Here is a 15,487-nt window from a genome sequence, read left to right on the forward strand (position 1 = left end):
GCATTTATTAACTTCTGCATCAACTATTTATTTATTTTATTAAGTAGTTGCTGGCCGGAGTGGCCGAGCGGTTCTAGGCGCTACAGTCCGGAACCGCGTGATCGCTATGGTCGCAGGTTCGAATCCTGACTCGGGCATGGATGTGTGTGGTGTCCTTAGGTTAGTTAGGTTTAAGCAGTTCTAAGTTCTAGGGGACTGATGACCTCAGAAGTTAGGTCCCATAGTGCTCAGAGCCATTTTATTAAGTAGTTGATCATCTTTTACAAGGGAAATGTATCAGGAAAAGTGCATTTTCTTGATACTGTGCACATAGTATCATACTATAATGGCTACATAGCAGTTTGGTACACTGTATCAAAAACCATACTAAAAGAAACTTCTGTAAGCTGTAATGAGATAATGACAGATGGGGCACAGGGTGGGATTACACACCAGTGGAAAGTAAATTATCCCTGTCAGTTTCAAAAGAACAATTCTGGCATAATTTTTGCTAAGTTATGTGGGGAAATGAGGAAAACTTAATTCTAGATGATAGTAACACCATTATCTTAACCATTACACCACATTGATCCATAAACAACCAGGGTATTCTGTAGGCAATTTATGGAATCTGTAAAAATCAATGAGTGGCAGTACTGTTTTGCAAAGCATATTAGCTGTCACGTTGCACATTGAAGATGACCTAAAATTACATCAGGTGATGATCAGAGGCATTGACTCTATACATGGATAATAAAATCATTTTTAAGTCCACGACTGAAGCAGCTGAAGTAATTAGAGGGTTGCTATAGGAAATTAAGAAGTGTAGCTATCACCATGAAATCTGAAATCTTCTGCTTTGTACTTGGGGTACTAGAGAGCATTAAATGACTAAATCATCATGCAGTTATGGCTCGTTGCCCATTCACAAGGAGTAATAGCCATAAATGGAACTTAGTGATCTCAGGCGACACTCAAAAGGTGGAGCGATTCAACAAACTGATTAGAAATTACAATAGGGATGAATAATTGTGATAAGCACACATTGTAAGTAGATAAAAAAAAGTCATGAGTAGGTTTTTCATTCAATAAGCAGACTTGCAGTACATGTGACAATAGGAGGCCATGATTGTTTCTGTTATTATATTCATGAGGGCTACTATTAGTTTCATATTGTGAGTGATTCTTAAAAGAAATTTTAGCAGGGAGTAAATTTGTTGTGAGGCTCTGTTCTCTAAATGCTTTCCTACTCAATGTTTGAGGCTGGACACAAGACATTACCTTTAAATATTTCCATTCAACTAATTCCTTGTGTCCATTTGTAGCATTGCCCCAGAAAATTATTCAATATATTAATGAATGGAAGTATGTAACTTAAGGCAACTTTCTGTTGCAGTCATCATGAAAATTAGCAATTACACTTAGAGCAAATGTTGCTGAACTCAAATATTTGAGAAGCAATTTCAAATTATGATCAATATGCACACCAAGAATTGTGAATATTCGGTTAAACGTATTCCTTGCTATGTGCTCTGTTGTTATTAATTATGATATGTCCTACTGTGTACAGGACAGAAAGTATTGTTTTTCCTATGTTAAGTGAGGTCATTGACTGAGAACCAATCAGTAATTTAGAATGTTATTCCTTCCATTTTTGCACCTCTGTTAGGCATAATTGTAGTTGTCAAATAATCAGATAAAAATAAGAGTACTATTTCTGCTTTATCACTGTAAGATGGTCATTTACTTAGAGCAAGAACAAGGACATCTGAATATTGAGCCCTGTGAAATACCAATGGTAATTTGTCCCCACTCAGAAAACTGCATGAATCATGTAACATGACTCTTTTCTTCCTATTGGTTAAATACTAAGGGAACCACTTACTCATTGTTCCTTGAAAACCATAAACTGTATTGTCCAGTAGAAATAATACTATGATTTGCACAGATGCCTTAGACAGATAACAGAAAATTGTGGTAGGTGAGTTCTCCCTTTCTACTACATGATACTTTGATACCTTTCGTTATCTGAGGTTTGTTTGAATCTGTTTGGGTACATATTTTATATGCTGCTACAGTCCTCTTATTTTCGGAGCTGTGATGTGATAATGTAATCCTATTATGTTGTGGTCTTCAGTCCAAAATCTTGTTTATCATAGTTCATTATGCTAGTCTGTTGTGCTGAAGAATGTGACTGTTCTGTAATTTTAATGAAAATAAGACTGTCCATTCAAGGGTGACTGACAGGGTGAGCAGCAATCTGTGGCCGTTTGCTGATGTTGCTATGGTGTAAAGAAAATTACAAAGCAAAGTTCCTTCGGTCATGCATGCATGTCTGAAGGAACTCTGCATCATAATTTGGAATGACACTCAGCGTATTCTCAGAGCTGTGATGTTGTATTGCATGCATGTCCAAAGGAACCTTGCCTTGTAATTCAAAATAACACAGGCAGTGCAGTATTGTATTTCTCTGACAACACTGGGCAAGCGTCTTTCAAGTAAAATGTCTTCCCTGTAAAGGAATATACGTATAGATGTATGAGTACAGGTTGCAGACACATGGGTGATGACATGTAGAAGTTTGGGTCTGGATTAGATTAGATTAGATTTACTTTCATTCCAATTGATCCGTAGTGAGGAGATCCTCCAGGATGTAGAACAAGTCAGAAAAACAACAATACATGACAAATATTTACAACTCAAATAAGCTAATGTACCATTCCACAGGTCCCAAGTTGAATGATCATCATTTTTTAATGAACACTATATGAAAGAATCATTTTACAAATACTAATGCACTGAATTAAAAAAAAAAATAAAAAGTTTTTTTATTTATTTATAAGGTAATAAACGTGTGATACAACTACTATAATACTTATTTACAATGGACACATTACTGCACTGAAATGGTGCAGAAGTTAGATTGTACTTACACACACACAAACACACACACACACACACACACACACACACACAAAATCAATTGGTTCTATTGTGAAATACATCAATGGAGTAGAAGGAGTTGGCCACCAATAAATCCTTTAGGCGTCTCTTAAACTGAATTTCATTGGTTGTTAATTTTTTTATGGCTGCCTGCAAGTTATTGAAAATGTGTGCCTGAATAATGCATAACTTTTTGTACAAGACTAAGTGACTTTAAATCCTTGTGAAGATTATTCTTATTTCTAGTATTGATTCCATGAATTGAGCGGTTGGTTTGAAAAAGTGATATATTTTTAATGACAAATTTCATTAAAGAATAAATATATTGGGAAGCAGTAGTTAGTATCCCTAGTTCCCTAAACAGGCTTCTGCAGGATGTTCTTGAATTCACTCCACATATAACACTTACCGCACATTTTTCTGCCCAAAAAACTTTAGCTTGGCTTGATGAATTACCCCAAAAAATAATCGCGTATGACATTATGGAATGAAAGTAAGCATAGTATGCCAGCTTTTTCATTTTTATATCCCCTATGTCTGACACAATTCGCATTGCAAATAGAGATTTGTTAAGACGCTTCAGCAATTCTGTTGTGTGCTTTTCCCAGTTGAATTTACTATCAAGCTGTAGTCCCAAGAATTTAACACTGTCCACTTCTTCTATCTGCTTGTCCTCATATGTTAGGCATATACTCGTGGGACACCCCTTACAAGTTCTGAATTGAATGTAGTGTGGTTTTTCAAAGTTTAGTGACAAGGAATTGGCTAGGAACCAGTGAGTAATGTCCACAAATATTTTACTAGCTGATCTTTCTAAGACTACACTTGATTTGCTATTTATTGCAATGTTTGTATCATCGGCAAACAAAATGAACTTGGCATCTGGTAATGTGGTAATGTTACTGATGAAAGGTCATTGATATACACAAGAAAAAGTAAGGGTCCTAAAATGGAACCTTGTGGGACCCCACATGTAATTAGTTCTCAGTTGGATGATGCCTGATAGCTTGATACATGTCTCTTTCCTAATAACACCCTTTGTTTCCTGCCAGAGATATAAGATTTGAACCATTTTGCAGCATTTCCTGTTACACAATAATATTCTAATTTACTTAAAAGGATATTGAAATTTACACCGACAAATGCCTTTGACAGATCACAAAATATACCAGTTGCCTGCAATTTTTTATCTCATGAATTAAGCACATTTTCACTGTAAGTGTAGATAGCCTTCTCAATATCAGAACCCTTTAGAAATCCGAACTGTGACTTTAACAGTATGTTATTTGAGATAAGATGGTTATAAATCCGATTGTACATTACTTTTTCAAAAATTTTTGAGAATGCAGGCAAAAGTAAAAGTGAAATTGGACAGAAATTTGATGCTATTTCTTTATCTCCCTTCTTAAACAGTGGCTTAACTTCAGCATATTTTAACCATTCAGGAAATATTCCACTGATAAACAACTGGTTACACAGATAGCTTAATATGTTACTTAACTCAGAGTGACATTGTTTAATTAGCTTTGTTGATATTTCATCATACCCACTAGATGTTTTTGGTTTTAAAGATTTTATGATGGACATTATTTCTGCTGGGGTAGTTAGGGTCAAATTCATATTATGGAAGTTATTTGAAATGTCTGGTCTGAGGTATTCCATAGCAGCATCTACAGAACCTGACAACTCCATCTTTTCAGTAACAGTTATGAAATGTTTGTTAAAAAGTTCAGCAATGCTAACACATCTGTCACTCTTAATGCTATTTGTCCCTCTTCATGTCTGGTTCTACTGGTCTCCTCCTCCACTATATCCCATATTGTCTTTATTTTGCTATCTGATATGACTATCTTTTCCTTGTAATATATGTGCTTTGATGTCCATATTACAGTCTTTAATATTTTGCAGTATTTCTTGTAATGTGCTATAGCATCAACATCGGAACTGTTTTGGATTGACAGATACAGTTTTCTTTTTGTTTTACAAGATACCTCTATTCCTTGAGTAATCCATGGCTTCTTTGAAGACTTAGCTCTAATGTTGGTAAGTTTTTGGGGAAAACAGTGTTCGAATAAGGTAAGCACTTTATTAGCAAAAGTGTTATATTTTTCATTCATGCCCTGAGCACTGTAAACATCAGTCCAGTGAATGTCTCTGAATAGTGTCCTAAAATAATCAATTTTTGCCATATTGATTACCCTCTTGAGCTCAGATGTAACAGATTTTATATCCTGTTCAGTGTTAACATTTAACAGAAGGAACTGCATGTCATGATCTGAGAGGCCATTGACTATTGATTTTGTAATATAATTTTGTTCATTGGAATTTTCTATAAGATATTATCAATGGCTGTTTGTGAGCAATTGGCTACCCTAGTGGGGAACTTTACAGTGGGAATTAAGTTGAATGATAATGTTACTAACTCATATAAGTTGTTATTGGGAGAGTCTTTAAGGAAATCTGCACTGAAATCACCAGCAACCACTATTTCTTTGTTTTTGGTTGTTAAATGGGCCAGTACAGCTTCAAGGTGGTTTACGAATAGATTAAAGTTAGCTGCAGGTTCTCGATATACACTTAATATTATGAAGGATTTTTTGTGAAATTCTACTTCTGTTGCACATGCTTCCATATGCTGTTCTAGGCAAAATTTATGAATGTCTATGTTCTTAAATTTATGACAGTTCCTGATGAATGTGGCAACTCCTCCTTTCTCCATTTCTGATCCACAAAAGTGACATGCTAACCTAAACCCTGTAACACTTAAAAGTTCTATACCAGTGATCACAAGATGTTCAGAGAGGCAGATTATGTCAGCTGGGTTTGAAGACTCTAATTCATATATGCAGATAATTAATTCATTAATTTTATTTCTCAGCCCTCAAATATTTTGATGCAAAAAAGGTAGCTGACATTTCACATTGAGTTAAAATTGGGCAGAGTTAAAATATCTGCTGACTGTTGAAAATTCTTAACAAGTGGCTGTTTATGCTGATGTAATAAGCTAGAATTATGTTTTTTGGTTTCTTTCTCAAACTGAAGGTTTGTCTCAGTCCTAACTTCTCTTAAAATGTGGTTTCTTTCCGTCCTCGCTACCCTAAAGAAGGGTCTTTTCTGAACTCTATAACCACTGGTATTTTATCACTCATGACTGTGCCTCCCCCCTTTAACTTTCCTGCTATTTTCCCAGCCAGTCGTGAGTCATGCCTGGGTAGCCAAATGCTAAAGCAACCACACTCGATAAGTGGGAAAGCCCGGTTCGATTTCTAGACCAGCAAAAATTTTCACTGTTGTCAGTCCATTGTACAGCTGATGGTTGTCCATATTCACAACTGTGAATACATTTCATGTATAAATTTTTAGATTGTGTGAGGAAGGGCAGCTTGTTCTAAGCGTAGAAGAATGTAAGTTAATGCAGATGAGTAGGAGAAACAATCCCATAATCACCAGATACAGCATTAATAATGGGCTGCTTGACAAAGTATCACTGATTAAATATGTTGGCATAATGTTGTACGGTGATATGAAATGGAACGAGCACGGAAGAAGAGCAGTAAGAAAACTGAATAGTTGACTTCAATGTACTTGGCAAATTTTAGGAAAGTGTGTAGAAAAATAGTGTGATCCATTCTTGAGTACTGCCAGATCAGACTGAAGGAAGGCATTGAAGCAATTCTGAAGTGTGCTGCTAGATTTGTTACTGGTAGATTTGATCAACACATCAGTGTTGCAGAGATGCTTCTTGAAGCCAAATGGTATCCCTGGAAGGAAGGTGACATTCTTTTCACAGAACACCATTAAGAAAATTTAGAGAAGGGCTGTCTGATGCTGACTGCAGAACAATTCTACAGCTGCCAACATACATTCTGCATATGGACCACAAAGATAAGAGAAGTTAGGACCTGTACAGAAGCATATAGACAGTTGTTTTCCCTTTGCTCTATTCATGAGTGGAACAGAAGAGGAAATGAATATAAGTGGTACAAGGTACCCTCCGCCATGCATGACATGGTGGCTTGCGAAATACTTATAAAAATGTAGACAGGGATGTGAACTACAATGTAATAATTTTCAATATGATTATGTTTTCAGTTATCTCAATCAGAACATCATTTTTAAGGTTAAATACAGCTTTCTTTGGAGATAGTCTTTCAACAAAGTAAACAGAGATGTTTAGCAAGTTTATTATTAGCAACACACAACACTGGTTACTAAGGCAGCACAAGTGCAGTGGTGGACAAGATATTCTGCAAGTAACATCCTTGCAATATGTTTCCTCATGTAGGCTTGTAATAATATCAGTCAAGAATGAGGTAATTTATGTGCAATTGAAGAGTGTAAATGGGAAAGGTTGTTAGTGCTAAATCTTGTATTTGTCAGGAGAATAAAGAAAACAATGTATTTCTTTTTGTGCACCCAAAAAATTGAGATGGTATTCTGATACCACAGGGTTATGTCACCCACCTTGACATTGCAAAAAATAATGTGACAAATTAAGTAATTTATTAAGAATCTTCAAAGTACTGCACTGACACAAAAGTTTTTGTTTAAGTATCATTAATGCAGAGCTGCTGCAATTTATTTGTGATAGTACAAAAACGGGAATACAAAAGTAATACTTTAACTAGAAGAACTGTAGCCCACAAAAACCATTTCTTATTTGTTTGAAATCTTTACAAGAGAAAAAATTAAATACAAGAAAATAAAGTCTCTTGAAAGTGATTTCTGTTTCTTACACAACTTCATTCTAGGTGTTAGATGTTCCAAATTTACTATTGAACTGCCAGTGCTGTTGAGGAAGAAAGCAATATCATCAACAAGTATTTCTGTTTTGCAGCTGATAAATATGACTTGTCCTTCCTCTTTCAAATGCACTGACATTTTTCCATTCTTTTATTTATTTATTTATTTATTTATTTATTGAGTCCTTTGATCACATGTAGTACAGTGTACAGGATGATATTGGACTTATTACTAAGTACAAAATGATACATATTTAAATAATCATTTTTCAACATGCTACCAATTTCAATAGTTGTAGTTCTTACAATGATACAATGTTACAAATTACAGTAGCTTTAGTTCTTAACAGTTATTCTGGTCCAAGTATTCCTTTACTGAGTAGAAACAGTGGTACTGTAGATATTCTCTGACAGATCTTTCAGAAGCACTAATACTTTGTACAGCTTTACTGTATGATTAAATGATGATGGCGTCCTCTTGGGTAAAATATTCCGGAGGTAAAATAGTCCCCCATTCGGATCTCCGGGCGGGGACTACTCAAGAGGACGTCGTTATCAGGAGAAAGAAAACTGGCATTCTACGGATCGGAGCGTGGAATGTCAGATCCCTTAATCAGGCAGGTAGGTTAGAAAATTTAAAAACGGAAATGGATAGGTTAAAGTTAGATATAGTGGGAATTAGTGAAGTTCGCTGGCAGGAGGAACAAGACTTTTGGTCAGGTGAATACAAGGTTATAAATACAAAATCAAATAGGGGTAATGCAGGAGTAGGTTTAATAATGAATAAAAAAATAGGAGTGCGGGTTAGCTACTACAAACAGCATAGTGAACACATTATTGTGGCCAAGATAGACACAAAGCCCATGCCTACTACAGTAGTACAAGTTTATATGCCAACTAGCTCTGCAGATGATGAAGAAATTGATGAAATGTATGACGAGATAAAAGAAATTATTCAGGTAGTGAAGGGAGACGAAAATTTAATAGTCATGGGTGACTGGAATTCGTCAGTAGGAAAAGGGAGAGAAGGAAACATAGTAGGTGAATATGGATTGAGGGGAAGAAATGAAAGAGGAAGCCGCCTTGTAGAATTTTGCACAGAGCATAACTTAATCGTAGCTAACACTTGGTTCAAGAATCATGAAAGAAGGTTGTATACCTGGAAGAATCCTGGAGATACTAAAAGGTATCAGATAGATTACATAATGGTAAGACAGAGATTTAGGAATCAGGTTTTAAATTGTAAGACATTTCCAGGGGCAGATGTGGATTCTGACCACAATCTATTGGTTATGAACTGCAGATTGAAACTGAAGAAACTGCTAAAAGGCGGGAATTTAAGGAGATGGGACCTGGATAAACTGAAAGAACCAGAGGTGGTACAGAGTTTCAGGGAGAGCATAAGGGAACAATTGACAGGAATGGGGGAAAGAAATACAGTAGAAGAAGAATGGGTAGCTCTGAGGGATGAAGTAGTGAAGGCAGCAGAGGATCAAGTAGGTAAAAAGATGAGGGCTAATAGAAATCCTTGGGTAACAAAAGAAATATTGAATTTAATTGATGAAAGGAGAAAATATAAAAATGCAGTAAATGAAGCAGGCAAAAAGGAATACAAACGTCTCAAAAATGAGATCGACAGGAAGTGCAAAATGGCTAAGCAGGGATGACTAGAGGACAAATGTAAGGATGTAGAGGCTTGTCTCACTAGGGGTAAGATAGGTACTGCCTACAGGAAAATTAAAGAGACCTTTGGAGAGAAGAGAACCACTTGTATGAATATCAAGAGCTCAGATGGCAACCCAGTTCTAAGCAAAGAAGGGAAGGCAGAAAGGTGGAAGGAGTATATAGAGGGTTTATACAAGGGCGATGTACTTGAGGGCAATATTATGGAAATGGAAGAGGATGTAGATGAAGATGAAATGGGAGATAAGATACTGCGTGAAGAGTTTGACAGAGCACTGAAAGACCTGAGTCGAAACAAGGCCCCGGGAGTAGACAACATTCCATTAGAACTACTGATGGCCTTGGGAGAGCCAGTTGTGACAAAACTCTACCATCTAGTGAGCAAGATGTATGAGACAGGCGAAATACCCACAGACTTCAAGAAGAATATAATAATTCCAATCCCAAAGAAAGCAGGTGTTGACAGATGTGAAAATTACCGAACTATCAGTTTAATAAGTCACAGCTGCAAAATACTAATGCGAATTCTTTACAGACGAATGGAAAAACTGGTAGAAGCGGACCTCGGGGAAGATCAGTTTGGATTCCGTAGAAATGCTGGAACACGTGAGGCAATACTAACCTTACGACTTGTCTTAGAAGAAAGATTAAGAAAAGGCAAACCTACGTTTCTAGCATTTGTAGACTTAGAGAAAGCTTTTGACAACGTTAACTGGAATACTCTCTTTCAAATTCTGAAGGTGGCAGGGGTAAAATACAGGGAGCGAAAGGCTATTTACAATTTGTACAGAAACCAGATGGCAGTTATAAGAGTCGAGGGGCATGAAAGGGAAGCAGTGGTAGGGAAAGGAGTGAGACAGGGTTGTAGCCTCTACCCAATGTTATTCAATCTGTATATTGAGCAAGCAGTAAAGGAAACAAAAGAAAAATTCGGAGTAGGTATTAAAATCCATGGAGAAGAAATAAAAACTTTGAGGTTCGCGGATGACATTGTAATTCTGTCAGAGACAGCAAAGGACTTGGAAGAGCAGTTGAACGGAATGGACAGTGTCTTGAAAGGAGGATATAAGATGAACATCAACAAAAGCAAAACGAGGATAATGGAATGTAGTCAAATTAAATCGGGTGATGCTGAGGGGATTAGATTAGGAAATGAGACACTTAAAGTAGTAAAGGAGTTTTGCTATTTGGGGAGTAAAATAACTGATGATGGTCGAAGAAGAGAGGATATAAAATGTAGACTGGCAATGGCAAGGAAATCGTTTCTGAAGAAGAGAAATTTGTTAACATCGAGTATAAATTCAAGTGTCAGGAAGTCATTTCTGAAAGTATTTGTATGGAGTGTAGCCATGTATGGAAGTGAAACATGGACGATAACCAGTTTGGACAAGAAGAGAATAGAAGCTTTCGAAATGTGGTGCTACAGAAGAATGCTGAAGATAAGGTGGGTAGATCACATAACTAATGAGGAGGTATTGAATAGGATTGGGGAGAAGAGAAGTTTGTGGCACAACTTGACTAGAAGAAGGGATCGTTTGGTAGGACATGTTTTGAGGCATCAAGGGATCACAAATTTAGCATTGGAGGGCAGTGTGGAGGGTAAAAATCGTAGAGGGAGACCAAGAGATCAATACACTAAGCAGATTCAGAAGGATGTAGGTTGCAGTAGGTACTGGGAGATGAAGAAGCTTGCACAGGATAGAGTAGCATGGAGAGCTGCATCAAACTAGTCTCAGGACTGAAGACCACAACAACAACAAATATTTTGTAAGCATTTTATACTATTTGATATTCTATTATAGAGTTTAATACCCAGATAGTATGTACCTTTCTGATACAAACTGGTACTGGCTGGGGGTACATGCAGGTTATATTTTATTCGAGTATTATAATCATGTATATCTTTGTTTTTTAAAGTATTATCATCATTTCCATTCATATACTTTTTGACGTACTTTAGTGTGTCAACAATAAACATACACGGTAGAGGTAGTATATTCAGTGGTTTAAATATTGGTTTGCAGGACTGTCAAGCACCACTCCCCGTCATAATCCTAATGGCTCTTTTTTGTATTCTGAAAGTCCTTTGAGCTGCTGGGGAATTTCCCCAGAATATGAGTCCATACTTGAGATGGTCATTGAAGTATGCATAATAGGCACACAATAGTGCCTGTTCATTTATGCATCGTTTGAGAACCCTAAGAAGATAACAACCCGTGCTCAGCTTGGCATTAATTTGTTCTATGTGTTTGTCCCATTTTAAGTCTCTTTGTATCCAGATGCTGAGAATTTTGTAGCCTCATCATTTGCAATAGGGTGTTGATTGATTTTTATTTCTGGATATATCAATGTGGTGTTTTGGTGGTTATGGAAATTTAAGGCTATTGTTTTGTTGTAATTTATTATCAACTGGTTATCTGCTGTCCAATTACTTACATGTTTTGTAACTGTGTTTACTTCTTCTTGTACATCTTCATTTTTTGCTGCTTTTACCAGTATTGTTGTGTCATCAGCAAACAGTATTACTTTGCGGGAATCAATATGTATATCCAAATCATTAATATATAATAAGCAAAGTAGGGGTCCCATTACCGACCCTTGTGGTACCCCGTAAGTGATTGGGCTTTCTGATGATACATATTCTGTGATTATTTGTGCTTTATCATCTATATATCTGATGGATACTTTTTGTTTACAGTTGCTGAGAAATGAACGAATCCAATGATTTGCCAACCCCCTAATTCCATAGTGCTCTAGCTTCTTCAATAGGGTTTTGTGGTTTACCATATCAAAGGCTTTGGTTAGGTCCAAAAATATACCTGTTGTTTTTTTTTTCATCTATTGTTTTTAATACAGTAGATATGCATTCATAGATTGCTGTCTCCATTGATTTCTTGCTTCTAAAGCCATGTTGAGTATTAGATAGCACACTATTTTTGTTTATAAACTTTAACATCTTACTACACATAATTTTTTCTATTACTTTTGAGAAACAGGATGTTAATGTAATGGGACGATAGTTTATTACTTCATCTTTGTTACCAGCTTTGAAAGTAGGGATGACTTTTGATGTTTTTAGTTGATCTGGAAAGATGCCTGACTCTAGGGAACAGTTGCATAAGTGAGTAAGGGGGTCAATTATATTTTGGATACAGAGTTTTAGAATTCTGTTCAGTATACCATCAATTCCTGCTGAGTATGTTGTCTTTAGTTCTCTGACAGCCTTCAATGTCTCCTCCCTGCTTACTTGGTCCACAAACATTGAAAATTTATTACTGTTGCACTTGTTTACCATTTGATGCTGAGTTGAACTAAAATTAGTTTTTATTAAATTTTCAGCTATCCCAGTGAAGTATTTTGTTGAATATGTTTGCTGTTTCTCTAGGCTGTAAAATGTTTTTATTGTTGTGTATCAAGACAATGTTCTCCTCAGTTCTCTTATTTTTGCCAGTTTCTTTTTTAATGATGTCCCACATAGCTTTCACTTTATTTGTAGAATTATTTATGTAGTAATCATTGTACATTCTTTTTGCCTGTTTAATGACCTTTTGTAAGATTTTAGTGTATGTTTTGTAGTGAGTATGCATTTCCTCAGTGGCATTATTTTCTTTGCAGATTCTGTGGAGCTCCCTTTTTTTCTGGCAAGAAGTTCTGATTCCCGTAGTAATCCAACCCTTTCCTCTTGTCTTCTCTCTTATATTTACCATTTTTTGAGGGAAGGCTGTATCAAAATGCTTTACCATTTTTTCTAGAAAAATATTGAATTTCGAATTCAGATTTTGCTTTTCATAGATATCAGACCAGTATTCAGTATGCAATAGTGAGTTAAAGTGGTCAATGCTTTTCTGCCTGTTGATCCTTCTCTTGACCTTTAGTAAGTTATTCTTTTGCTCCAGAGTAAGAAATTTTATACACCTATTTGAGATAGATGAATATGGAACACTCTGATCATAGTGCAGTGGGAGACCTTGCATGTCTGCAATAACAGCAATGTTTCAGCAGCATGTTTAAAATCAAAGAAGCCAGTTATATACATTTTAATTATATATAATGGGTTCATAGCTTCAACTGACTCAAAAATTTTGTGTAAATCTTGCAGAATAAATGCCTCAGTTACCTTGTTTGTTTTCTTTATAATTGCAAAATATTCAATACAGCTCAAAAAGCTATGCACTCTCACAAAATGTGTGTGATATTGCTTCAAGTCATCCCAGGCTAAATGCAGGAGATCTTGACAAATGACTCTTGGAACTCTGGTTTGAAGCACTGATCGCACGAAGACCATGTGCCATCTACTAAAGAAATTTGATTGTGATCAGACACTTTGAACAACTCTAGGGACTTGCAGCAGAGTGCCCATAACACAACAGCACTGAATACATGTTTTGTGAAAAAATGAAACTTACAACATTTTCCATTTCCATTCTTCAATGAACACTGACGAAAGCACTAAATTCTAAAAGCATGCATTTTCATTTCATCATATTTCAATTGTTTAATAGTAAAATATTAAAAATTATATGACTGTGAATGTAGTAAGGAAGGAGGAGGAAGCAGTTCATAAAATTCTTAAAAATAAAAAGTTGCACCTTATAAAAAGACACGTTAATAACTTGAGAACTTGTAGGAAGCACTTGTAACCTGACAGAAGGTGTGAAGTGAACGTTAGAACATTCTCTCTCTCTCTCTCTCTCTCTCTCTGTCCCTCTTGCTTCAGTGATACTCAAATATTAAAACAAATAATATTGTTGTGTAGAATGCAGAGATAACATGCACAGTATTCAGTAATACTTGGTCCAGTAAAATTAATGTGACCACCTGTCAAAAGCCTGAATGATCATCTTTTGCAGTGCAGACATGCCAGAAGAGTGAGATTCTGGAAAGGTACTGACAGGAATGTGGAGCCATGCTGACTGCAGTGCTATGGCCAGCACACTTGAGGAACCACAGAGTGAACAGCCTGATTGAGGTGGTCCCACAGAATCTCAGTTGTGTTTAAATCCAGTTAGGTGGCCATCGTGCTGAGATGCCCTGATGCTGAGGAAAAAACAAGCTGCATGAAGGGAAGGACATGGTCCCCAAGGATAAATACATACTTGTCTTGATCCATTGTGCCTTCCATAATGACGCGACCACCCAGGGAATGGGTTGAAAACATTCATCGGACAATGACACACTGTCCTCCAGCTCAGACACTTCCAGTGACTGGTGCAGGGCTGTACACACCAAAAGCCCTCTGTCTGATGAAGCATAATACATGACTGATCTGAAAAGTCCATCTGTTGGCACTCAGTGAATGTCCAGTTGTGATACCAGTGTGCAAATTGCAGCCTTTGTCACAAATGAACAGCTGCAGCATGGGTGCATGAACCAGGCACCTGCTTCACAGTCCCGTATCACCAGTGTTTGGTGAACGATCATTGAAGAGACTCTAGGTAGCCCCTTGATTCATCTGGGTAGTCAGTTGCTCAGCAGTTGTATGTCTATTTACCCATACACATCTCTGTGACTTTCCCCCCGTCATCTATGGCATGTGGTGCACCACTGTTGCCTCAGTGCTAGTTTTGGATAATGCCATTTTGCCATGTAGGTATACTTTAACAGCATGCAAACAGTTTACAAACATAGCCATTTGAGAAATGCTTCTACTCTTGGCATGAAAGCCAAAGATCTTGCCCTTTTGTATCTTAGATAAATCACAATGTTTCTGCATCATGACAATGACTGCACTGTTTTCCACATCTCCCAGCTGCACTTTATATACCATCCACTCCTAGTGTTGCCCATCACCATCGGTGAGTGGTTATTGCATGATGATGCTGGACTTAGGCAGTGGTCACATTAATGTGACTACACTGTGCATGTAGGATTTAGGGACAACACGAGATTTTGGTCTTCACTGGATGGGAAGGAATGCATACGAGCAGAACAAAAAAATTACAACAAAAATAGCGACAAAGAAAGAGTTGTAAATGGCAAACATAGAAATGTGTGTATTTTGTCAGACTAGCTGAGTCAGACACACATGCTTAGTAGCTCACGTGGTGTTATTTTGTTGTCTTCTTTAAAATGGAAGGATGGCGGTGAAGGATTCTATTGAACTCGGCAATGTTTTGAACCTCTACAAGGGCATTAAAATG

The 15,487-nt window shown here is 36.7% G+C and overlaps 1 protein-coding gene across 1 annotated transcript in view; it reads right to left on the reverse strand.

Moving 5' to 3' along the window:
- Nucleotides 1–15,487, reverse strand: part of LOC126483697 (peptidoglycan-recognition protein SD-like) — a 202,397-nt gene that overhangs the window by 557 nt on the left and 186,353 nt on the right. The window lies entirely within an intron of this gene.

The sequence above is a fragment of the Schistocerca serialis genome, chromosome 1 (genome assembly GCF_023864345.2).
Source record: "Schistocerca serialis cubense isolate TAMUIC-IGC-003099 chromosome 1, iqSchSeri2.2, whole genome shotgun sequence".
Taxonomy (NCBI): Eukaryota; Metazoa; Arthropoda; class Insecta; order Orthoptera; family Acrididae; genus Schistocerca; species Schistocerca serialis.